This window comes from Muntiacus reevesi, chromosome 8 (assembly GCF_963930625.1).
Source record: "Muntiacus reevesi chromosome 8, mMunRee1.1, whole genome shotgun sequence".
In the NCBI taxonomy this organism is placed as follows: Eukaryota; Metazoa; Chordata; class Mammalia; order Artiodactyla; family Cervidae; genus Muntiacus; species Muntiacus reevesi.
Window position 1 is genome coordinate 7,853,886 of NC_089256.1, and position 25,569 is coordinate 7,879,454.

Below are 25,569 nucleotides of genomic sequence, written 5' to 3' on the forward strand. Positions count from 1 at the left end.
GGAAATGTTTTATCAGGCGAAATCAGTGGAAAAGCTTATGTATCCATCTGAACAAACTACTTCACATAATGAAGTCCTGTCTTTCTGTGGTACAGATGAGGAAACCAAGTTATGAGAGATATGGTCATTGGCCCAAGATCACACACTTAATAAGTGAGTTTACTCATTCCCTGTATTAAAATTTTTCTACAAGCCTGCATTTGTGGGTAAATCTGTTATCTGGTTGTTAGATGGTCCTAATCTAAATTATCAAAGAAAAATCAGTATAACAATCAAGATGGACCTGGTTTCTACTCACAAATAGTATTTCTGTCCTAAACAGATAACTTAAGTCTGTATGATGAGATCCTTCCCCCACAATTTTTTATTTTTTAATTTTTAAAAGATTTTTTTTTAATGCAGACTATTTTTAAAGCCCTTATTGAATTTGTTACAATATTGCTCCCATTTTATGTTTTGGTTTTTCAACTGTGTGGCATGTGGGATCTTAACCCCTGGCCAGGGATTGAACTTGCACCCCCTGCATCAGAAGGTGAAGTCCCAATCACTGGACCACCAGGGAAGTTCCCCTAACACATTTTTAAAATGAACTTTTGAAAAGTCTAACTTTTGAATGGGAAATTTTCCTCAACCAAGTTTAGTGTTTCAAGTGCGTCATTTTAACGATTAATTCTTTATGTGGACATCTGCTTTTGCCCCCATTTAACATCCCTTCCAGCTCTGAAGGTTTGGGATTCTAAAAAATCCAGCCTAGCTTGCTTCCTAGGTTGGTTAGGCCAAGAGCTGCACTCTGAGCCTTCTGCTTTCAAGTTATGTGGCCAGTTGACTGTCTCGCTCACTGGCAGTAATTCTAGATGGCAACCAGAGAGCTTGCGAAGGGGGCTTTCTAATCAACTCTATGAGCTCTAGCCTGCTCAGGATAGAAATATAAGAGGAGGATTATCTCTCTTGACGCTCTGAAGGCAGTAGAACAAAGGGTTAGATAAATGGACGAGCATGAGGAGTTTGAGCTCCAAGAAGCCTGCTCCAGTTCTTTTGTTGCTATTGTTGAGTCACTCAGTCGTGTTTCACTCTTTGTGATGCCATGTCGGCAGCACGCTAGGCTTCCCTGTCCTTAAGCATCTCCCGGAGTTTGCTCAAGACACGAGCTTTCTCACTTTCATCCATCAGCTTTTGTATAAGATGTGAGCAAGGAGCACACATTTGATGGCAAGGACTGGGCAGCAAGCCCTGGGGACCAAACTGAGGTTACCCTCAAGGAAAGGGCTGCAGGGAGAAGGGAATGTGAGCCATGGGGTTTTCAACTGAGACAAAGTGGTGACTTTGTGTTTCCAGGGAGACTGTGGTAGACAACATCCCACTTCACCCTCATCCAGCCCAGACTCTCCTGTGGGAATACTGTCCGCATGGCTCACCATCATTTTCAATATCACGACCTCAGCTCTAGCAGGAGATTGCCCCTGCTTTCACTCTGCAGTGTATTGGAAACGTGGCACTAAAAAGGATTTTGCCTGCCCACCGAGGCCAAAAGCATTCCTGCATCCTTAGTCACACATTTGTTTGTAGTCATCACTGTTTGCCACTCCCCAGATGGAGAGCAAATGGAACAACAGGGTCTTCTAGATCCTGAACTGACCAAAGACATTCAGCAAGAAGGCTGAATATCTTCTTTCTAGAGAGACTGACAACTAAGTTGAAGAGGGAAGGTGGGGATATAAATGAAGATAGAGAAGGAAGAAATCTTACAGATGGGGAAAATCTATCCTTATATGAGAGGATAATCCTCTCCTTGTATCTATGTGCATCCTGGGCAACAAATATTCCACGACAACCTGGGAACAAAGTCATTTGCTTTTTTTTCTCTCAGATAAATGACTTTGTATTTCAGAAAGGTCATGACCATCAACTTCTTCTCACCAGAGCAGCTTAACAAACCTCAGTGAATCTTTACTTCCTTTGCACTAAAGATAAAAGCACAGTACGTTTTTGTTGTATTGAACTATCTGCCTTTACTCATGTCTCTCTCCCACAGCAAATAGAGTATTGCCTAATGCGATGGAGGGACTTCTACGGGTAGGCTCTGAATTGACCAAATTAGGGGTCCTTTCTCTGCTCCTAACACTCCCAGTGGAATCCTCAGCTTTGTCTCCTGAAACCACTTCCTAAAATGAGAAAACTTCTTCCATGAGTTAAGGAACGGATCTGGGGACTAAAAATACCTGTGGAAGTCTTTCAAGTTCTTAATTACTTGTTTACCAAGGTGGGGGGTGAGTACAAGTTGTCTGGTGAGCAGACCACAGGCTATGTTTACATCTGTCCCTCCTAGAATAGGGAAAGGGGAGACAGAAACTAAGAGTGGCCTGATGATAACACCACGGCCTCCAAAATGTGCCTCAACATTTCCCCGCGCTGTCAGTGGCAGAGCCTGTTACACAGAATTACAGGATGGGCATGGCACTTGGGAAGATGTCATCTAAACCCTTTCTTGAAGGGAGGAGAAAATCAGACTCAGGGAGTGTGATATCTGAAGACCTCAGCAACCAGGATAAAAGCCAGATTCCTAAATTACGAGTATTCTGCTCTTTGTAGTTCAACACACTGGCTCAACTAATTAAAAAAAAAAATCCACCTTTCACTTAAACAGATGCCTCAAAATAAGTGAGTTAACAAATAGATTGTAGTATAGACGGTTTGTAACTTCTTTCCCAGTTCCTCCCAGAAGAAAATGTTTAGCTATTTAACTTTTTTAAAGCTCAACAAAACATAATTTTAAGCAACAATAGTAAATTTTAGGCAAAAATATCACCTGGGACCCAGTATCATTTGAGAAGTATCAGAGAAGCAGACTTGATTGCTATATTAAGTCAATCAGATTAAGTTCAGCCAGCTGAAGGAGCCTTTATCCTATTTGGTTTGCAAAGAAAAAAAAAAAATCTCATGAGTTAGCATTAGCAGCTAAAAATAAGTTGCAGGTTTCATTTTCCGTTGTTCAGTACGGTTTTGAAACCAAAAGGTGCAAAACTAGAAGATTCACCAACGCCTACTGAAGATCAACAACTCAAATAGTCAGTCCCCTTTCGGGCAGGGCGTCCTGATTACAACTCACAGCCAGGGCCGAGACACGTACACTTAGGCCCCTCTCCCCATGGTCTCTTGAGATGACTGCCCCTAATAAATAAGATGCGGCAGGAAATTAGGGGCTGAGGCCAGTCCTGGGGGGACAGTGGCTTGTGTGTGTTTCTTGTCATATCCGGATAGGAGGCCACGTAAACAGCGGCCCCATAGGCACAGCTTTGATCTCAGATGGTGCTGGGGACCCCTCCACAAAACAAGTGAGTAAATAATGCTAGAATTTCGCTCAGATGAGGCCCTGAAGGGAATGAGCACAGCGGGGAGCCATTGACCTAAATGCCCCAGGGACTTCTGCAATTCCCTACTGCGAACTCCGGCAGCTCACGATAAATTTAATTTCAAAACTGTCTTCCCAGGGCCAAGTCTGGCAAAAAGGTGTTTGACAGAGGCGCAAATGCTTCAGAGGGAAGGCAGCCATCTCAGGCTGGGGCGTTCAGCTGTGGCACGAGGCCCGGAGAGAGCGGGGCTGGTGAGAGAAAGCCCTCTGCTGAATGAGACGGGTGGGAGGGGGGCGCAGAGAAGGGTTAATCTCCTTCCATTAGAGGAGGGGCCCTTTGGTGAAGGTGAAGAGAATAATCTGTATGAAGAGCAGGGAAGACAAAGAGCCATTCCAGAGAAGAAATTACTGTGCTGGGGCTGGAAGCATGATTCGTCCTAGATTTTCACTGTGAGGCCGTTTCTTAGATCTGAGTCTTCATCTCGCTTTGAAGTTACAGCCTCTGGGTGGGGGAAGGGGGGATCTTCACATGTAGCCCTGCAAGACTTGAGCTTCGACTGCATCTGAGATGGGCCAACTCTGATTGACTCAGAGATGCAGAGGGTGAGGCCAAAGCCACTAGGAGGGCGCCTTAGAAGCTGAACCATAAATTAGCAATAAACAATAGGAGTTGCTCAAAAGAGAAGCCAGTGGCTGAATCCCCCTTTTTTGGGGGTGAGGAACAACCTCCCTCTTTAATTAAGCAAATTTTTAAAAAGTTGTTTTTAATAGTTTGGGGGGAACTAGTTTACGATTCACAAGAAGTTGCAAAAACAGTACAGTAGCTGTATGATGTCACCTATCTTCTCAGAATGATATTATCTTGTATCAATACTACTGTAATACATTCTCTAAACCAAGAAAGTAATACTAATACTGGTACGACATTGCTAACTTAGGTACAGACTACTACTTCAGATTTTAGCAGTTTTTACATGCACTTGTGTGTCTAGAGTTCCATGAAATTTTATCACATGTGAAGATTGGAGTCGCTATCAACACAATCCTGATACAAAACTACACCATCACCACAAAGAAACCCCCTGCACTACCCCACCATGGTCACACCTTCCCCCAAGCCTAGCCCCTGGCACTGATCTGTTCTCAGCACTGTAATTTTGCCCCTTTGATAAAGTTATATAAATGGAATCTTGCAGTTTGTGACCCTTTAGGACTTTCTCTCACCCAGCAGAACTCCCTTATGAGCCATTCAAGTTGGATGGGAAGATGTGACTTTTTATTGCTGAATAGTATTCCATGATATGAATATATCACAGTTTGTTATCCATTCACCCACTAAAGGACATTTGGCGGGTATTCAATTTTAAGCTAGAACAGATAAAACAGCTATGAATATTCATTTTACTGCTAAGTCGCTTCAGTGAAGTCCAATTCTTTGTGACCCTATGGCGCCTCTGTCAATTGAATTCTCCAGACAAGAATACTGGAGTGGGTTGCCATGCCCTCCTCCAGGGGACCTTCCTGACCCAGGGATCGAACCCAGGTCTCATGTCTCCTGCATTGGCAGGCAGGTTCTTGACCATTAGTGCCACCTGGAAGCCCCATTTTTGAAGGTACTTAGGCTCATTTGTGTAAACCTACTGACTCGATGGACATGGGTTTGGGTGAACTCCGGGAGTTGGTGATAGACAGGGAGGCCTGGCGTGCTGTGATTCATGGGGTCGCAAAGAGTCGGACACAACTGAGCGACTGAACTGAACTGAACAGAACTGAAGTTATCATTTCTCTTCTGTAAATATCCAAGAGTGGGAACATATGGTATGTGTATGCTAACCTTTATTAAAAACTATCAAACTCTTTCAGAGCAGTGCACCATTTATACTCCTACCAGCAATGTATGAGTGATCCTCTACACCTTCGCCAGCATTTGGTAACATCAGTATTTTTTTTTTATTTTAGCCATCCTGATAGATTCATCGGGGCTCATTTTGATGGTCCCCAACCAAGATGGCAGTCACTTGTGGGGCCTTCAGAGCTTGACTGGTGTGGCTTCAGGTCTCTCTCACTGTTCTAGCTTTCCAAATACTGTCTACATAGTAGTGTGTGCTGTTCGGCATTTTGATGATGGAAAATGAGGCTCTTGATACCTGAGGGTGAGGCCTCAGGTTTGTCCAGTTGCTCCTGACATCAGTAGTAGGACTTCACCATCTGGGAGTGTTGGGTTTCTTTAAGGCAGTATTTCTTGGCCCAGCAGGCAGACTTGATACCAGTGACGTTCACTCCCATGGAGTAATATGAAGGCCATGATATAACAGCCATGGGGCGGGGACAGGCTTTGCCTGGGCTGGGGTCTTTAGCCAGAGACTGTGTAAGTGCTTTTTACTCCTAGAGTCAGTACCTTATTAACATGGGGTGGTGGGGTGGTGGTGGGACACAGAGTCAGCACAGACAGGGAAAGACAGGACCACCAGTGGCATTTGTTGGATGTCAGAGGCCCCGCTGAACACTTCTTGCCCTTGGACCTCCTACTCTGTTGACTGCTCAGGACTCTCCTGCAGCATGTGGACACCTTGTCTGGATGTCATGGACCTCTGATTTCCACCTCCCGGGAGTTAGATTTGAGGCAGTGCTGTCACCACCACAGGGAGCTTCCCAACCTAGGGATCCAGGTCCTGCCAGCAAGTAGAATTCCATCTGAGTAGCAGAAGGTGCCTCAGCCAAGGAAGGTGTTCAGATGACCAGGGAAATGGGCTTTGAAAAGGGCCAGCCCCATAGGGATGACTCAAACTGCCCCAGCCATGTCTGGAAAGTCAGCCTCCATCTGTTGTACCCCTGATTTAAGGGAGGTTGTGGGCCTTCCCAGAAACCATACTCATCAAGATCCTGCTTCCACACATTTGGCCAGGAGATCAAGAATCAGGACAGAAGTGATCCTCCATGAGGACAGCCAAAAGATAATGGAGACCCTGCACAGAAGCAGGGAAGCTTGGTGATCCTAGGTGGATTCCCTCATGCTTCTGTATGGAGGACGGATGCTGTGAAGGTGCGCCTCTGGGTTCTGGCTCTTGTGCTTCATCTGGTGCATTCACAGGAGATGCATGTGAACTTGGGCATCTAGATGGAATCTAGATGGTGTCTTACAGAACCTAATCATGAACTGGGGACTGTTAGGGGCTGAGCAGTCTGTGGAGGCTGAACTTGAGGCTGAACCTGAAAGCCAAATGATGGCAGTCTGATGACTTTGAGAATAGTTATGCAGATGGGATGGATAGCCACACTTCCTCTTCAAGGTGGTGAGAATTTTAGAATTTGGTGGTTGTTTGTTCACTATGTTCTCTGGTGTAACAGAACATTTTCCAGGTTTCCATTCTTAGGGACCTCTTCTCTGAATCATCGCTCCATTTGGTCATGTGCTCTTACTTACCTCCCATCAGAAGGCAGCCAAGCACATAGCACCTTTCAGATACAATGAGGTGGGTGGAGATGGGGGCAGTACTTTGCCTTACCATGAATTTGGGTAGTGAGACTCCATCCTTAAGGCTGAACCACGGCAGCGCCCCTCAGCTCTGGCTTTGTTTTTCCACTCATGCCTCCTGTGACCTAACATTCGCCCACAGTGTGAATCTTGCTCTGTCCCTGCTCTGTTCTCTTGGCTTCTGACTGTGGAACCCACCTCCTACTTGGCTCTTGTGGCTTGGATCCACATGGCTGCCCTACATCTTCCTCGGACTAAGTGTTATCATCTCGGTGCTCAGGGCACACGTTAGCCTCTTATGGTGTCCCTCACAGGGTCTGGGCTGCCCACACGTGTCCTGAGATATGCCCTGCCTATCAGAAGGCAGATAAACATTCTCTGGTAGAACCAGGGGCTCACTCTAGGAGTCAGTCTTCTCACAGTGCCTTGTCTCTACTACTGTAACAGAGAAGAACAAATCTGACTCCATATTGAAGCTATTCCTCCAGCTCGAACACTTGCACCCTGTCGCCTGTGCCTAGGCATGCTGGCTCAGCACTTTGTGAAAAAGAATGCTGCCAGCAGTCCAAAATGTACATGATATCCCGTTCTCAAGACTGTGACCTTTAAAAGTATAACACTTCTCCATTCATATAGAGATAAAAGGTTGCATAATAGAGAATAACATTTGTCTTGCTGGAGGTTTATAGGAACATTGTGACCAGATCTATGTGGACGGCTGCAAGAACAAAGGATTCCAACATCGAGATGTTTGCAGCAACCAGTCAAATCTGTTCCTGTTTTAGTATAAAAGAAGCCTGAACTCTAACTTGGGTAAGATGGTTGCTGGCTTTCTGAATAAAGTTGGTATTCTTTGACCCAACAACTTATCTCTCTTATTATTGTCCTGTTGTGCAGTAAGCAGTATAAGCTAGGACTTGGTAATGCTACCCAGGGGTTGGGTGGATCCAGGCCCTTTGTCACTCAAGTTCTAGTTGTTCCTCTGCCACTAGATCTCTGGGTAACAACCACAAGGGAGTAAATGAACTATTCTGTGGCTCTGTTTTCTTATATTTACAGTAAAGTTTCCAAACTCCCTAGCTGATAAACTTTCAACTGGATCATATCATGATTAAGGAGAAATCTAAAATTCAGAAGCCAAAAAACACCTTTAAGTAAATTCTAGTTTGGATGTACTAGCTTACAGTTCCTTGACTTTTTTCTGTCTAGCAAGTGTTGCTGAAAAATGAGTGTCTATTAAATTGAACACAGTATTATCAGTAGTCCTCAGGCCTTAATGTGCATACGGACTGGGAAGGTATATTAAAATACATATTCATAGGCCCCCTCTTCAGAGCTTTCCATGCCACCGGGGCCTGGGAACATGCATTTTAACATGAGAAACTGAAGGGGATTTACATTTTGAAATAGACATTGGTAACTTTTCAGGGGTTGATTTATGCATCAGGAACTTTAAAAATAGGCCATTTGACCTACTGATTCAATTCTAGGAATTTTCCCCCAGATGTCCACCAAGATTTATTTATAAGAATGTTTTTACGTTTATAATAGCAGAACACTAGAGGCAATAAAAATGTACATAAAAAAGAATGGATAAATTAAGACATATCCATGCAATGGAAACACAGCCATTAAAAATAAAAATTTCACAAGATCATTTAGTGACTTGGAAAAATGTTTACAACATAATGTTAAGTGGGGTGAAATCATTCAGTGACTTGGAAAAATATTTATAACATATATAAAATTTAAAAAGAGGCATATAAAATAGCATTTCAATAATGTTCAAAAGAAGAAAAGAATATATATGAAAAAACTGACAAGAAATACATCAACATGTTAATATTGAATTGTTGCTTGGTTGTTGGATTACTGGAGATTGTTTGTCTCTTCTTGATACTTTTCTTTATGTTCCAGATTTTGTATAGTGACTAGTTATGGCTCTTTTTATTTGAAAAACAGTGCTAATTTTTTTTTAAAGTAAAGAAAAAGAGTTTGATTCATGAGGAATGAAAAGAGAGGGAAGAGAGATCTCTTAGGAGCCTGGTCCAGCCATGGCCTTACTGCTGCAAGAGGACTTGGAAGACAGACTGAGTCTGGTGCTGGGGTGAATTTTAAGCTACATTCTCTTTTGCAAAGTACCTTGGTACAGTCAATGCCCAGGAATTTGGGTCAACGAGAAAATCCTTTTCACTAGATACTACTTTCTTGCTACATTTGAAGATAACAGACTATAGGAACAGGGACGTGGAAGGGAATTCAGTTTGAACATCTTTACAGTAAACATCTTTACAGTACAGTAAAGTGAACATCTTTACTTTACTACTCTTGAGTTGATCTCATGCTTGTTGCCTCTGTGTATAATTCCTGTGGCCTCACCCCAGAACACCACGCAGACTGACTGCACTCTGCTTAGGGGCTTCTGGACAGATGATTGGCTTCATTCCAGCTTGGGAGACTCCACCCAGGGCCAGAGCTTCCATGGAGCCTCCAGCCTCCTTCCATGGAGACTTCCAAAGCCTCCTCTGGCCAATGCACTGGGAGCCCCATTGAATGCCAGGATGCATCTTTTTTTGGCAGACAGATGGCTCAACTCTACTTTCTCTCATGGATCTCAGTGAATCCCAGGTCAAACCTGAGGAAGAGTTGAAGCTTCATGGTTAGGCCCCTGGCCTAGGGGGCCTAACCTTTCCAAATGTCCTTGAAATTTTTACACCACATGCTTTGGCTAGTTAGGAAATGGTGCTAAGGATTTCAGGTGCAAGTCAATTTAGAAAGACCAATAAATAAATAAATAAAATGATACTTGCAGTATTATTAGCAATATCAAAATTCAAACACCAATACTGATCATAAAGACAGTAATTGTTTTCATCAACCTAACTTGCCACATATTTTCCTAAGTTGTCCAAACCATTTCACATATATTACCTTACTTATTCTGACAGAACCTCAGCTTTACACTTTTAAAAATACCATTTCGGAGGTGGGAGGAAGCTATAAAGTTCTGATGAAAACCAGAGGCTTGAGTTAAAAACAAAACCCTGAAGTCTTCAGTGTGGTGTTTTCCAACTGCGTTCTTGACAAGAAGTCAGGGGATTTCAGCATGAGAAAGCATGAAGCCCCATTACCATGAATGCTCAGCTTTGGTGACTGTGACGTAGCCTGATTGCAAAATCTTCCAAAGGGAGTAACAGAACATTCATAATGCTGACCCAGGGCAAGAGGGGGGCCTGTACTTCTATGCCCTGAAAAGTATAATACTTTTAACCTGGGGTTAAAAATAATCAACTGGTCTAAGCACTGCCTGCATCAGCCAACTGTGCCCAGACCCCATCTGAATCAATAGGCATGACCTAAACTCTGAAAAGACTATATAGCCTCACATTGAATTGTACCCCTCATATGAATTTGAGAATGGGAAAAAAACAAACAAACGTATTATGTATATATTAAACTGAATCACCTTGCTATACACCAGAAACTAACACAACATTGCATAAATCAACTATACTTTATGGCAACCCACTCCAGTACTCTTGCCTAGAAAATTCCATGGATGGAGGAGCCAGGTGGGCTACAGTCCATGAGGTCACAAAGAGTCAGACATGCCTGAGTGACTTCACTCACTTCAACAAAAATTTTTAACTAAAATAAAATATAAAATTATAAGTTAAGGAAGCTTGAGAAAGTCTAACTTTTCCCATAATATCTACTTTGACGCATTTTTTAAAACGTTGAAGATCAAAGTATTTACAGTGTGCTCGTTACCCCTGCTTCACTGGTGGGTCTGTAGTGTTAACCTAGCATGCTGTACCAACCCTGTGGAGGGGTTATGTTGACGGCAGTGAAATTTTGATTTGGTGGTGGCACACCTCTCTCTGCCACACTAGGCAGCTAGACATTAAAAATCAAGTTGACCCCAGCTCACTCCCTCACTCCTATGTCAATTCCTACATCCTAGGAGGAGTCATTCTCACATGGCAGTTGAAATTAACAACCTGTGACTAACAGTCTCCCCAGTGAATAGACCCTGACTCCTTTTCCTTCTTGACCATGGTCTTGGCCCCACCCATCCTGGCAGACTCCTTTAGGCTTAGACATGTAGCAACAGATCATTCCCACTCTACTCCAGCTTTTGAAACCTGGTACTTGTTCTCAGCTTACTCCTTGTGGCTGCTCTCTAGTTGCAGGTCCTGGGTTCTCCCAGTCAACCTGGTCTTATCTTTAATTTTCTCCTCTGACCCAGCCAGGTCTCCACTCAGTAGGTTCTTTTGGGACCCACCAAACCAAGGAAATGGACTTTCAAAGGTTGAAGCATTTTTGCAACAAATCAACTCATTCTTCTATCCCACTCCTCCTGATGTGAGGGGACTGGGCGGGGGCGAGGCAGCAGTAATAGGAGATGAGGCCAGGCTTTGAGAGCTGTGTTAAGTCAGTCAGTAGCTGGCCTTCCCACACAATGGACAATGTGTATTCTTCAGGGTGTGGGTGTGAGTGCCAGAAATGTCAAGTCCAGGAGTAAAATATAATCCAAAACCAGAGTGTCTAGCCAGATATTGACAATGAAACTAGAGGAGTAGGTACCAGGCAGCTCAGGCAAGGACTGAGTATGTGTGCTGCTAAAGTGAGCACATGCAGCCTGTTTTTATTGGAGATCTTTATGATGCCTTGTGGCCATCATAAAGGCACCACCATATGGTTTCTGATATTTTCCAGCAAGGGGGATACTGCACCAAGACCAACAATGATGAAAAGACTACATAACATATAAAATTAGATCAGGGTTCTTCAAACAGGGCTTATAACCTTACCACTCATGATTGCAGTAAATGTTTTGCAACTTTTCCTGAAAAGAAAAAGCTAGAACTATACATCAAATCCTTTGGGTAGCATTAATATCCTCAGCTGGAGCCTTTTTTAGTCTACTTTCCCATGTTTCTCTTATAACTTTGGTTTCAGGATCCCATCTTGTCAGGAATTCTCCCCTCTACCTCCCAATATTAAAAATTATGCCAAGATCTGGAGCATGGTAGCTTCCCAAAGCCCCCAGGAGCAAACAGAACTGTGAGCTAAAAAAAAAAAAAAACACAACCCACAAAGAGCTTTCTTAGTGACCACTAGGAGAACAGAATTCTATTGGATAATTCCTACAAGCATGACAGAGCCAGAAAGGTCTTAAATCAAAAGGACCCTGGAGGGGGAAAAAGTCTGGGGAAGAATGCCCTTTGTGGTTCACTGGCCACTGGTGGCCTAGTGGTGCCTATGTAAAGGCTCAGCATTGGAACAGACAGAGGCATCTTGAAAAATCTGCTCCTTGCCCACTCTTTATCAAAAAGTGTCAGTTATATTCATATAATTCTAAATATCTGATCTCTTTTTACTTCCCCCACTGCTTCATTCTGCTATCCTATCTTTGAGCATCTCTAAGTTCCTCATTATGCCTTGCAGAGAGGACAATCTCTTCTTCAGAAACACTCCAGAGGTGTTACTGGGAAGTGGCTGCCCGCATCCAGGGACTACATTTCCCAGACCCCTTTGCAGTTAGATGTGGTCACGTGACTAGCATTTTAGCCAATAGAGTGTGAGTAGATGTGTCCTGGCCACTTCTAGGCAGGGGCCATAAAAATCTCTATGTGCACTTTTTCACACTCTTTTTCCTCCTCCACTGGGAAGTGGAAACAATCCCAGGTGACCTTTAAAACAACATATAGCAGAAGGTGGAGCCTCTCTCAACCTATGTCTCTGAATGAATGTGTGACCTCTACTGTTCCATGACCAAGAAATAAACTTCTATTGTGTTTGAGTGATTATACCTTTTTCAGTCTATTATAGCAATTAGCCTATCTTAACTATTACTATTATCCTCTTTGATACAGCTGTTATCGTTGTGTGCAGAAGTCCCTGTGCCTTCTTCCTTTTCCCTGTACCTTACAACAAAATAAAAGAATAGATTTAGCCAACTAAATTCAAGCAGCCGTTAGGGACAAACGACACTCACCAAATCAATGGTCACGGCGTTCAGATCTTATAGCCAGGAGAAGAGTGGTTTAGCAGAGCCTCACTTCAAGACAACCTGATATATTAAGATAAAACAAAAATTAAAATATAAGATCTACAAAGCAGATGTATTAGCATGCAATGGTTAATCTTCAAAGGGTGTTGTCAGTTTACAAATGAATCTGCCGCTCTTTTCCAGTAAGCGACAAGCTTCTCAATTACATTTATAACATAAGATACATTTTAACATAGCCTTACCTCATCGTTATAAAACAGAATTTATAAAGAACAATTCTACTTGGCTAAGTAAGCTATACAAAGACTAGATAAAGACTCAGGAGATGACTTTGGATGCCAGGAGGACTGGGTATGAGTTCTATGTCTGTGTGCTCTGCAATTCTTACGAACATGTTAAAACTTTTCTCGTGGGAACTTAACTTTCTTGGGTAGAAACTTCCAGAGCTTGTAAAATTATAGGTTACACAAAGACTTAAGCTTGTTTCAGTGAAATTAAAACAGACACCAAAGATACATTATCATCAGTCTCTGTGTTTCGTATCATCCCAGATGCAAATGGCACAGGCAGGAATGAAAACAAGCTCTCTGAAAACAGGGAGATGACACAGTGGAGGCGCACCGACTGGAACAACCACAGACAACCTGAAACACGCTGGGTATGGATGGCAGGTTGCGGTCATTTTCTTACCAGAGCTGCCAACTTTTAGCAGGTTAGGTGCAAAATTACCGCTTGACAGCACAGGGCACATATTTGCCTAGAATGGGGTTTATTTTTGTTTCTGATGACTTGGTATAAGATCCAGGAAACAAACATTTCAGAACTCTGAACAAACATGCTGGCCGTCCAAAACAGAGCACTAGCGGGGAAGGACGAAGGGGAAACAGAACAAGAGGGGTGACGGGGAAAGGCATGATGTGGGCCCTTTCCACCAGAATTTGGCCTTACTCTGTGTGTGTGTGTGTGTGTGTGTGTGTGTGTGTGTGTGTGTCTTTTTTTTTTTTTTTAGAGGAAATGCGTCCTGGTCTGGGCCTGTGGAGAAGAGAAAGATCAGAGAGGTCCCCTCGGTGCCGTTTGGAGGGTCTCCCAGATGCAGCCCCCACACCCTCCCCCTGGGCTGGGCCTGCCAGGTTGCAGGTGTCAGGGAACAAGATGGCGCCCCACAGTGAAGGGCGCGGTGTGAGGGGGTCTGGGGGCAGCCTTCACTTACTCCGAGGCGCTGGCTCCTCTGAAACCCAGACGCTGCCAATTCCCTGGGCTCAGGAGTTCTAACCGCCTTCTTGCTCTGGGTTCTTCACTTCTGGTCGAGATCAGCTTCACATATTTTTCTGATGATGTCACCCATTCTGACTTCCTACATTCTGAAAGTTGATCTATAAGTAAAACCTTCCGTGAGGCTTCAAAACAAAACAAAACAAAACAAAAGCAGCAGCATAAAAGAAAAGCAAGGTGTGCTGTGGGGCGATGGAGAGGAGGAGGAGAGAGGCAGTTGCCTCCTTATTTTGAGATTTGCTGCAGCCTGCGAGTGCCACTCCCCAGCCAGTTTCCTGGCTGCAGAGGGAGGCCAGTGGCCGGGCGTGGGTGACGTCAGGGCCAGGCCTGAGTCATCGCCAGCGGCCGGTCTGCCCTGCCACTCGGAGGGGGACAAAAGGAACCTTTGATGTCCAGAGGCCCTCCTCTCGGGACACTCGCCTGTACGAGCAGCAGGCCAGAACATTCCTGCCGCCTCCCCACCCCCGGCCGCCCTTCCTACTTCCGGAACCGTCCCAGGCAGATTCAGCAAGGCCTCCTCAGGGGACATCGCCCTCCTGCATGGCAGAGGCAAGGCCGCTCTCTGCCAAAGAAGAAGCAGGGGAGGGGGTTCCTCTGGGGATTTCTCACTGCATCCTTCGGCATCCCCCACCTCCCACTCCCCTCTGGTGCCACCGTACCCAGGGAATCGCAGAGGTTCGAAAGGAGTGCGGGAAAGGTGGAAGGTGCCTGTCACCCTCCCTGGACCGCACACAGTGCTCGGTGCCTCTTCTCTGCCTTTGTGCCCTGACTCTGCGCCTCTGCACCCTGACCTCTGGGTGCCAGCGTGAGTTTGTGCTGCCTGATTCAAGGGGACTCCTCTCTTTAAGAGGGGGATTTATATTCCAGTGCCTGCCACAGGGTGCAGTAAATGCACGGTGAATACATGAATGATAGTTTTAAAATAAAATAGTAGAGGACATATATTGTGTACTTGTAGTGAATGTTGGCGCTCTGGGCTAAGTGCTTTTACAAAGCTTATTTCATTTATGGTTTTCATGACAAAACTATGAGGCAGGTACTGTTATTATTCCCAGCTCTACAAATGAGGTGCTCAGAGAGATTAAGACACTTCTCTGAAGACTCACAGCTAGTTAGTGGCAGAGTCTAGATTGTCTGATCTCAAACCCTGTGTTCTCAAGCATGATGCTGAGTGGCTGAGCAAATGAAGGAATATAGACCAAGAGCAGCCTGTCCAGGTGAGGGGAAATGGGAGTAATGATGGGGTTGAAACCTAATCCTACAGGGAAACAGTGGAACAATTAGGTACCATCTGTCTGCGGTAGGAGGCCTCAGGCTCTTCTGATGGGTCAACACCACTTCTGAGGCTTGGTGGGATACCCAGCGTGGCCAGGGGGGTAAGTTCAGTCAGGTCCAAGTGGCAGTGAGGAGCCAGGAGGTTGGGTGGCACGTGGTGATTGCAGGATCTGAGATCACAGTGGACAGGAGCCGAGCCCTAGACTTGTCTTAATAGCCCTGTGGCCTCATGGGTGTAGGAGGGAGGGTGAGTGCAGCTCAAGGCACGAGCCTGGGGAAGACGTCAGGACAGGGAAGGGCTTTCCCTGGTGGTCCAGTGGCTAAGACCCTGTGCTCCCAATGCAGGGGTCCAGGTTCAATCTCTGGTCAGGGAACTAGATCCTACGTTTCGCAACTTTTGCATGCTGCAACTAAAGATCCTGCGTGCCACAACTAACACCCAGTGCATCCAAATTAAAAAAAGAAAAGGGAAGACATGAGAGCATTCTCAAAGACCGCAAGACTTGGAGAACGTGTTGGAACTGCCATCTGGTTTCAAAGCACCAGGAGATGGGAGTGACAGGAGCCAGAACTGGATCTGACAGGGGCAGTCACAGCCCTGAGCACTGCCCTGCCAGGAATCAGCCGCCCTTCTGAGATGGAGTGAGAGTCCCGTTGGGAGCTGTGCTGGGCAAGGGCGAGGAGGGCTGGCAAGAGGAGGACATCCGATGATGGGGCTATCCGGGCCCTGGATAAGAATGACCTTGGAGGTCCCTTCTCCCGCTGTGGCTCATTATGCTGTGGTTTGTACTTATCCGTTATTCCAAGAGGAAGACAAAAGCCAGGACTTTTCAGCCCAGTGGGCAGTGGGCAGGGAGATGCTGGTGGCCTCAGTAAAGCCACTCCGTGGCTCTTCCTTCCACCGTGGGGCAGGGCATTCAGTCACGGGATCTCTCTCCTGGGCTCAGGAAATCGATGCCTCTGTTCGATGGGGACGTTGTGTTGTTACTTTGTTCCTGGAACCACTGCCAGTTGCCACTCTGAGGAATTACACCTGTGCTTCGGGGTCTGACTCCCCAGGCAGGTGGAATTCGCAGAAGTGAGTTTCAGAAGGGAGAAAGCCACATGCTTTGGATGGAGGGAATAGCAACAATGGACCGGGATCACTGTCAGCATCCGCACAGAGCCTGACCTTGGGCCGAGGAAAGCGCTGGAAGTTCCAGTCATTTTTTGGCACAGGCTTGCTGATTCTTTTCTTCTCTACAGAAAATGTCTCTGGGCACCTCCCTGTTGTTTCCCCAAAGGCTCAGTGGCCATGCTTGATTCACATACACGGGTGTTTATGTCTCTAATTAGATGAACAGAGACTGATTATTTTTTCAGTCTACCTTGTGGGATCAAGAAAATGTAAAGAGAAAGATAAAGCAAAGACGGAGAAACGATGAGTAGGCACCAAGTGAAATGCCGCTCCTTGCATTGTTTGCTGTGGGGGTTGATTCTAACAGTGAGGATTAAATCAGAGAATTGGGCCAAACATCTATTTGGGGACACAGAGGTGTAAGTACAGTGACACCACTAACCTCTATCCCATCTGGAGAGCCCTCCTCTTCAGTGCAATAAATACAGCTATATACTGGGAATTCAAAAACAAAAGCAAAGACTTAGAAGACTTATCTATACTTACTGCCTCCAATTTCTCTCATCTCAATACCTTTTTAAAAACATTTTTTTATGATTACAGTATAATTTTTATGTCAAAAAGTTAACCCACTTACAGTGTACACATCAATAGATTTTAGTCTATTCACAGAAGTGTGTGATCCATAACCTCGTTTTTAAACCTCGTTTTATTTATTTACTTAATTTACTTGGCTGTGCTGGGTCTTAGTTGCAGCATGTGGGACCTAGTTTCCTTACCAGAGATCAAACCTGGGCCCCCTGCAATGGAAGCATGGCGTCTCAGCCACTGGACCACCAGGGAAGTCCACATAACCTCACCTGAGAACATTTTTATCATCCCCAAAAGAACACTTGTGCCCAGTAGCAGTCATAACTCATCTGCCTCAAATCCCAGCACCGGGCAAACACTAACCTTCTGTCTCTATAGATGTGCCTCTTCTGGACATTTTGTACACATGGAATCATGCAATATGTGACCTTTTGTGTTTGGCATCTTTCATTCAGCATAGTGTTCTTGAGGTTCGCCCATATTGTGGACTATGTCAGTACTCCATTCCTTTTCACGCCCAAATAATATTCCATTGTGTGATTATACTATGTTTTGTTTATCCATACACCAGCTTATGAACACATTTTGAGTTGTTACAAATAGTGTTGCCAAGAACATCTGAGTACAAGTTTTCATGTGGATATGTGTTTCCATGTCTCTTGGGTGCATACCAAAGAGTAGAATTCCTGGGTCATAAGATAACTCTATGTTTAACATTTTGAGGAACAGTTAAAGTGTTTCCCAAAGAGCTGTACCATTTAACATTCCCATCAGTGATGTGTGAGAACTCTGCTACTCCACATCCACACCAAAAATCTTATTGTCTGTCTTTTTGGATTTTAGCCATCCTACTAGGTATGATGTAGTATATCATTTCGGTTTTGATTTGTATTACCCTAATAACAGAGTTTTGCCAAGGGAACGCACTCATCATAGCAAACACCCTCTTCCAACAATACAAGAGGAGACTCTACACATGGACATCACTAGGTGGTCAGTACTGAAATCACATTGATTATATTCTTTGCAGCCAAAGATGGAGAAGCTCTATACAGTCAGCAAAAATAAGACTGGGAGCAGACTGTGGCTCAGATCATGAACTCCTTATTGCCAAATTCAGACTTAAATTGAAGAAAATATGGAAAACCAGGTATGACCTAAATCAAATCCCTTACGATTATACAGTGAAAGTGACAAATATATTCAAGGGACTAGATCTGATAGAGTGCCTGAAGAACTATGGATGGAGGTTCATGACATTGTACAGGAGGCAGTGATCAAGACCATCCCCAAGAAAAAGAAATGCAAAAAGGCAAAATGGTTGTCTGAGGAGGCCTTACAAATAGCTGAGAAAAGAAGAGAAGCTAAAGGCAAAGGAAAAAAGGAAAGATATACCCATTTGAATGCAGAGTTCCAAAGAACAGCAAGGAGAGACAATAAAGCCTTCCTCAGTGATCAATGCAAAGAAATAGAGGAAAATAATAGAATGGGAAAGACTAGAGATCTCTTCAAGAAAATTAGAGATACCAAGGGAACATTTCATGCAAAATGGGCACAATAAAGGACAGAAATGGTATGGACCTAACAGAAGCAGAAGATGTTAAGAAGACGTGGCAAGAATACACAGAAGAATTATACAAGAAAAGATCTTCATGGCCCAGATAACCATGATAGTGTGATCAATCACCTAGAGTCAGATATCCTGGAATGTGAGGTCAAGTGGGCCTTAGGAAGCATCACTACGAACAAAGCTAGTGGAGATGATGGAATTCCAGTTGAGCTATTTCAAATCTTAAAAGATGATGCTGTGAAAGTGTTGCACTCAATATGTCAGCAAATTTGGAAAACCCAGCAGAGGCCACAGTACAGGAAAAGGTCACTTTTCATTCCAATCCCAAAGAAAGGCAAGGCCAAAGTATATTCAAACTACCGCACAATTGCACTCATTTCACATGATAGCAAAGTAATGCTCAAAATTCTCCAAGCCAGTCTTCAAGAGTATGTGAACTGTGAACTTCCAGATGTTCAAGTTGGATTTAGAAAAGGCAGAAGAACCAGAGATCAAATTACCAACATCTGTTGGATCATCAAAAAAGCAAGAGAGTTCCAAAAAAAATCTACTTCTTCTATATTGATTACACCAAAGCCTTTGACTGTGTGGATCACAACAAACTGTGGGAAATTCTTAAAGAGATGAGAATACCAGACCACCTTACCTGCCTCCTGAGAAATCTGTGTGCAGGTCAAGAAGCAACAGTTAGAACTGTATATGGAACAACAGACTGGTTCCAAATTGGGAAAGGAGTACGTCAAGGCTGTATACTGTCACCCTGCTTATTTAACTTATATGCAGAGTACATCATGCGAAATGCTGGGCTGGATGAAGCACAAACTGGAATCAAGATTGATGGGAGAAATATCAACAACCTCAGATATGCAGATGATACCACCCTATGGCAGAAAGCAAAGAAGAACTAAAAAGCCTCTTCATGAAAGTGAAAGAAGAGAGTGAAAAACCTGGCTTAAAGCTCAACATTTAGAAAACAAAGATTATGACATCCGGTCCCATCACTTCATGGCAGATAGATGGGGAAACAAGGGAAACAGTGACAAACTTTATTTTTTTGGGCCCCAAAATCACTGCAGATGGTGACTGCAGCCATGAAATTAATAGATGCTTGCTCCTTGGAAGAAAAGCTATGACCAACCTAGACAGCATATTAAAAAGCAGAGACATCACTTTGCCAACAAAGGTCCATCTAGTCAAGGCTATGGTTTTTCCAGTGGTCATGTATGGATGTGAGAGTTTGACTGTATAGAAAGCTGAGCACCAAAGAATTGATGCTTTAGGAATGTGGTATTGGAGAAGATTCTTGAGAGTCCCTTGGACAGCAAGGAGATCCAACCAGTCAGTCCTAAAGGAAATCAATCCTGAATATTCATTGGAAGGACTAATGCTGAAGCTGAAACTTCAATACTTCGGCCACCTGATTTGAAGAACTGACTCACTGGAAAAGACCCTGATGCTTGAAAAGATTGAAGGCAGGAGGAGAAGGGGACAACAGAGGATGAGATGGTTGGATGGCATCACTGACTAGATGGACATGATTTTGAGCAAGCTCCGGGAGTTGGTGATGGACTGGGAAGCCTGGCGTGCTGCAGTCCATGAAGTTGCAAAGAATCAGACATGACTGAGTCACTGGACTGACTGACTCACCCTAATAACTAATAATGTTGAGCATCTTTTCATGAATTTCTTGGCCATTTGTATAACTTCTTTGAAGAATTGTCTATACAAATATTTTATTTATTTTTAAATTAAATTATTTGTCTTTTTAATTAATATTTTATGTATAGGGATTCTTAATATATTCTGGATACAAAATTTTTATCAGACATATGTTCTACAAATACATATCCATGTCTGTAGTTATTTCTTTTTCTTTATGGTCTTTGAAGGAGAAAAATATTTTAACTTTGATGAAATCTAACTTATCTACTCTTTTATCATTTGTGCTTTTGATGTCATACCTGAGAAACTATTGTCTAACCTAAGGTCATGAAGATTTACACCTGAGTTTTCTAAGAGTTTTAGTTCTTACCTCTGGGTCTATGTGCACATGCCTGTGCTTGGTCGCCTCAGTCATGTCCAGCTCTTTGCGACCCTATGGACAGTAGCCCGCCAGGGTCCTCTGTCCATGGGATTCTCCAGCAAGAATATTGGAGTGTGTTGCCATGCTGTCCTCCAGGGAATCTTCCAGACGTAGGGATGGAACCCACATCTCCTGCGTCTCCTGCATTGGAGGGCAGATTCTTCACTGCTGAGCCGCCAGTGAAGCCCTCTAGATCTATGATTCACTTTATTTTTTATGTAAGGTAGAGATCCAAATTCATTCTTTTCACATGGATGTATGTCTATTTGTTCCAGAACCATTTGTTGAAAATACTACTATCACCAGAATTCTGCACACTAAAACTGATCTAAAATTCTAAAAAGTGATTTTTAAAAATAGTCTATTCTTTCCCCCATTGAATTTTCTTGACCTTTGTCAAAAATCAACTGACCATAAGTATTAATCTCTGGACTCTTCATTCTAGTCCATGGATCTAGATGTGTGTTCTTACACTAGCAGCACACTGTTTTATTTACTGTAGCTTCATAAAAAGTTTGGAAATTAGTAAGTGTGAGTCTACAACTTTGCTCTTTTTCATGATGATTTTGGCTATTCTGAATCTTTGGCATTTCCATATGATTTTCAGGATTATCTTCTCAATTTCTGGAAAATATCCAGCTGGGATTTTGATGGAGATTGTATTCCACCTATAGATCAATTTGGGGAGTATTTGTCCAAATTTATTAGCTGCATGCCTTTAAGTTTACTTAGCCTATATCAGCCTCCTTTTCTAATCTGAAAAAAAAAAATCTCATGTGTCTTTAATGAAGATTAAAAGAGATAATGCTTATGCAACCCTACTGAAACCATTACCTATCTGGGCCAGTCTCAGGATGATGTTAGAGTCTGAGATATCCAGACTAGTCACCACAAAGAAATTGAGATTAATTTATATTCAATACTTGCATTTCTCTAACAGCATACAGAGCCCCCTGAAATTCTTCTTAATATCCTTTTTCTCCTTGTATCCAAGCCCCTTATACCACACAGCTTCAGCCTCCCCTTCTCTCTCCCAAGCTCCATACAAAGCTTTTTCTCCAGCCCTAACCAACATTCCTCCAGTCCCTCTACTTCTGTCCAGTTCTCTTTCTGATGGGGCTGGAAAAGAAACTGGACAGGCAAAGCCAGAACTCTTTTTAGTGAGTGGAAAGAAAGGAAAATCAGTGAGCACTAAGCTTAATTTATGTCCCACCATTCATATGAAGTGCTTGGCGCAAAGTGTAATCTATCAGAAGGGCTCAATAAATGTAAGGTTTTTACTTTTTGTTGTGGTGGAGGTTACATCATGCCCACCTATACTTTATGATGATGGTGCAGGATTTCGATCAGGACCTCTGAGAATCCAGCCTGGACTCTATGGACCAGGGCCCATCCTCACTCATGGAGGTGAATTTGAAATTGTTGCTCATTTTTTCTTCCTCCTCAAAGAATCAGCCCCTAGGAGAATGCAAAAAGTTCACCTTTGAGGCTCCCTGAGTCATGTTTGGGAGTCATCTCTCTGTTTCCTCCCTCCCCTAGCACCAGGACCCTCTGTTTCCTCCCCTCCTCCCATGAAAACTTCTGGTATAATATTTCTAAAACTGTAAGTCAGGACGCATTATCTACTGTGTCACAACTAGCATTGGTCTCAAGTGACAGAATAAAAGAAAACAGAAAATTTCCAAGTGTATCACACATCAGAATTTTGTTTCAGTTTTATAATGTGTGTGAGTTCGGTCACTCTGTGAAATGTATTTCTTATTGTGGTTCAGGTTTTTTTTAAAGTTTAAAACAGTATTGGAGTAAGATCTTTCACTTTCATGAAGGTATTTATTGTCTCCTAAGAGCATAAAGTAGCACCCTTCCAAGTAGCCTGTCCATTTTGACGGGGGATTGTAACCCTATGTTCCATCAGCAGTAAAGGATTTGGAGACACTGAAGCCTTTTCCTGTAACTTATGACACTTCGGTGGAGGAGCATCTTCAGTAGCCTCTGTGACCTGCTCTCACCTGGCTCCTTCCCTGCAACCAGCCACCTCCCCAGCAGGCCACCTCTTGGCCATCACCGCTTCTCACTCCCACAGTATGGGCAAATCCGCACCCTGAACTTGCATGGGGGTTTCTATTTTCAAACCTCTTTCATTTACTCCATCTCATTTGATTCTTACAACCATCCCATGAAGTTGGCAGGTCAGAGCCAATCCATACTTGACCTTAGTACGGAACCTAAAGCAAGTAACTTCTCAGCCTATCTCCTCAGCTTTCTTACATACAACCAGAAAGGTTAAGAGGCTTGGCCAACATCACACAGCCTGGAAGTGGCAGGACCAGGAAGAGAACTAGATCTTTCACCTCTTAGACTCTTTGTCCCATAGCCTCTCCTCACCGAGACACATAATTTCTTTTTAGTGATGTGATTCATCTAACTGCCTCACAAACAACGTGGGGAAAGCAAAGAACATTTTGCACTCTTCCACCATATCTAACAACACGGCTTTTATCGCACAAAGGACAAGACAAATAGCTCGCCATGCCTCGTGGTTAAGGGTTATCACTCTCGACATCAAAGGCTATTTGTTGAGGACTGGCGCGTTGAGAACGGACACAGCCAAGTCCTCCGCGGGGAAATCAAGTTTCCCTGGGTGCTCTGTTTTGTCCTTTGAGTTGCAGAGTGCTCCCTCTAGTGGCGCTGGAGAAAACAGCTTCTGGAAAGCATATTTATAGATTCCACTTTGTGGTGATTAGAGAATGCTGGTGCTTAGTGGGAGCATGGACAGCACTTGTTTCAAGGTCTCCCCTCAATGATGAGAAATTGAGGACTAGAGCAGTGGTTCTCAACTGGGGTGATTCTGCCCCCAGGAAACATTCGGCAGCGTCTGTAGACGTTTTTGGCTGTCTTTTGTTTGGGGTTAGGGGGATGCTACTGTCATGGATATGTAGAAGCCAGGGATGCTGCTAAAAATCCTATAATACACAGGACAGCTCCCCACCTCCCCCACCAAAGAATTATCTAGTCCCAAATGTCAGTAGTGCTGAGGTGGATCAGAGATATGGTGTGACCCTCCCAAGAACTTGCAGCTTCCCCCACCCCCGCTTTATTAAGATATAATTGACACGTAAACAAAGACTTGTAGTTTATTCACAGTTTTCAGCAGCTTAGGCTAATTGCTCTCTTTCATTTTTTTTTTAAGGTATTTTTTAAATTAGAATAGAGAGAAATACAAGAGCAATACATGCTTATAATTAAAAGCAAAGTAAATATAAAAGACTTTCCATCATTCTTTCACATAATCAATGTTAACATCCTTGGTGGTTTATTAGGAGGGACGATATTAAAATGCCAACTTCAGATCACTTCTGATTTACAAAAATGGCAATGTCCTATGGTAATACTTAATATTCATTCACTTCTCCATGTGCTCATCAAGACAAGCCTCAATCCACATATGGAGGATTCTTTTAAATCTGCTTATTGTATACAAAAGCTGGGTTGCTTCACAACTTGCTTTTGTAATTTAGTAAATTCTGAATCTCTTTTCAGATCAAAAATAAGGATCTCCTGGAGACTTCCCTGGTCATCCAATGGTTAAGACTCCTCTCTTCCACTGCAAGGGGCACAGGTTCAATCCCTGGTTGGGGAACTAAGATGCTGTATGCCACGTGGCACACCACAAAAATAAGTAAATGGAAATAATCTATTTATAATATATTATTGTATATGTCATATTATATGTATTATAATAATCTTCTGTTTGTTTCCAGAAGTTGGGGATGCTGAGTAACCACGGACTCCAAGAAACTTGAAGTGAAGTAAAGTGAAAGTTGCTCAGTTGTGTCTGACTCGTTGCAACCCCATGGACTATACAGTCCATGGAATTCTCCAGGCCAGAATATTGGAGTGGGTAGCCTTTTCCTTTTCCAGGAGATCTTCCCAACCCAGGGATTGGGAAGGAGAACCCAGGTCTCCTGCATTGCAGCGAATTCTTTACCGGCTGAGCCACAAGAGAAGCCTGAGAATACTGAAGTGGGTAACCTATCCCTTCTCCAATGGATCTTCCCGACTCAGGAATCGAACCAGGATCTCCTGCATTGAAGGCCGATTCTTTACCAACTGGGCTATCAGAGAAATCCCATTCAAGTAATTTAGATGGCCTGTAACAGAGGATGAGATGGTTGGATGGCATTACCGATGCAATGGGCAAACTCCAAGAGATGATGGTAAGAGACAGGGAGCCTGGCATGCAGCAGTCCATGGAGTCACAAAGAGTTGGATTCTACTGGGTGACTGGACACAACAACAAAAATTACCCTGCCTCACATGGCAGGGCTTTAATTCTCTCTCTGATGGTAGCAAGTTCACTCTTGTGGAGTCTGGTTCAGGATTAGGATCTTCTGTAACATGCTATCTAACTAGAAATAAATAACATCCTTTTGTTGTTGTATTAATTATTACAGATACTTTCTAGTTATAGCAGGTAATACTGGTTTTCAATTGATTGTGGTGCAATAAAACTTTATTTCCTAGCAAATTCCAAAATGTACTGGTCAGTTTTATATGCCAACTTGACTGAATCACAGGGTGCCCAGATATCTGGCTAAACAATATTTCCGAGTGTGTCTGCGGGTATGTTTTAGATGAGATTAGCATTTCAGTTGGTAGACTGAGTGAAGTAGATGGACTTCCCTGGTGTGGTTCATGGGCGGTGTGATTGAGTGTCAATCAGTTGAGGGCGTGACTGCTACATCAGGGTGGAGACAGGGAGAATCTGGCCTCTCTCCGTCTTTCTGCTTGAGTTGAGCCATCAGTATTCTCCTGCCCTTG

General features: G+C 43.6%; 1 protein-coding gene across 5 annotated transcripts in view; it reads right to left on the reverse strand.

The window, feature by feature from the left end:
• The window catches only part of ZBTB38 (zinc finger and BTB domain containing 38), a 132,043-nt gene that overhangs the window by 62,664 nt on the left and 43,810 nt on the right, over positions 1-25,569 (reverse strand). For 4 of the 5 annotated variants that reach the window (XM_065942229.1, XM_065942233.1, XM_065942234.1 and 1 more), the window contains exons 1-2: positions 14,051-14,450; positions 12,826-12,900 (exon numbers count right to left, since the gene is read on the reverse strand). The gene's annotated coding sequence lies outside the window, so the exon portion shown is untranslated. Of the gene's footprint in view, positions 1-12,825; positions 12,901-14,050; positions 14,451-25,569 lie in introns of those variants that run through there. The other variant, XM_065942231.1, reaches the window with a different exon arrangement.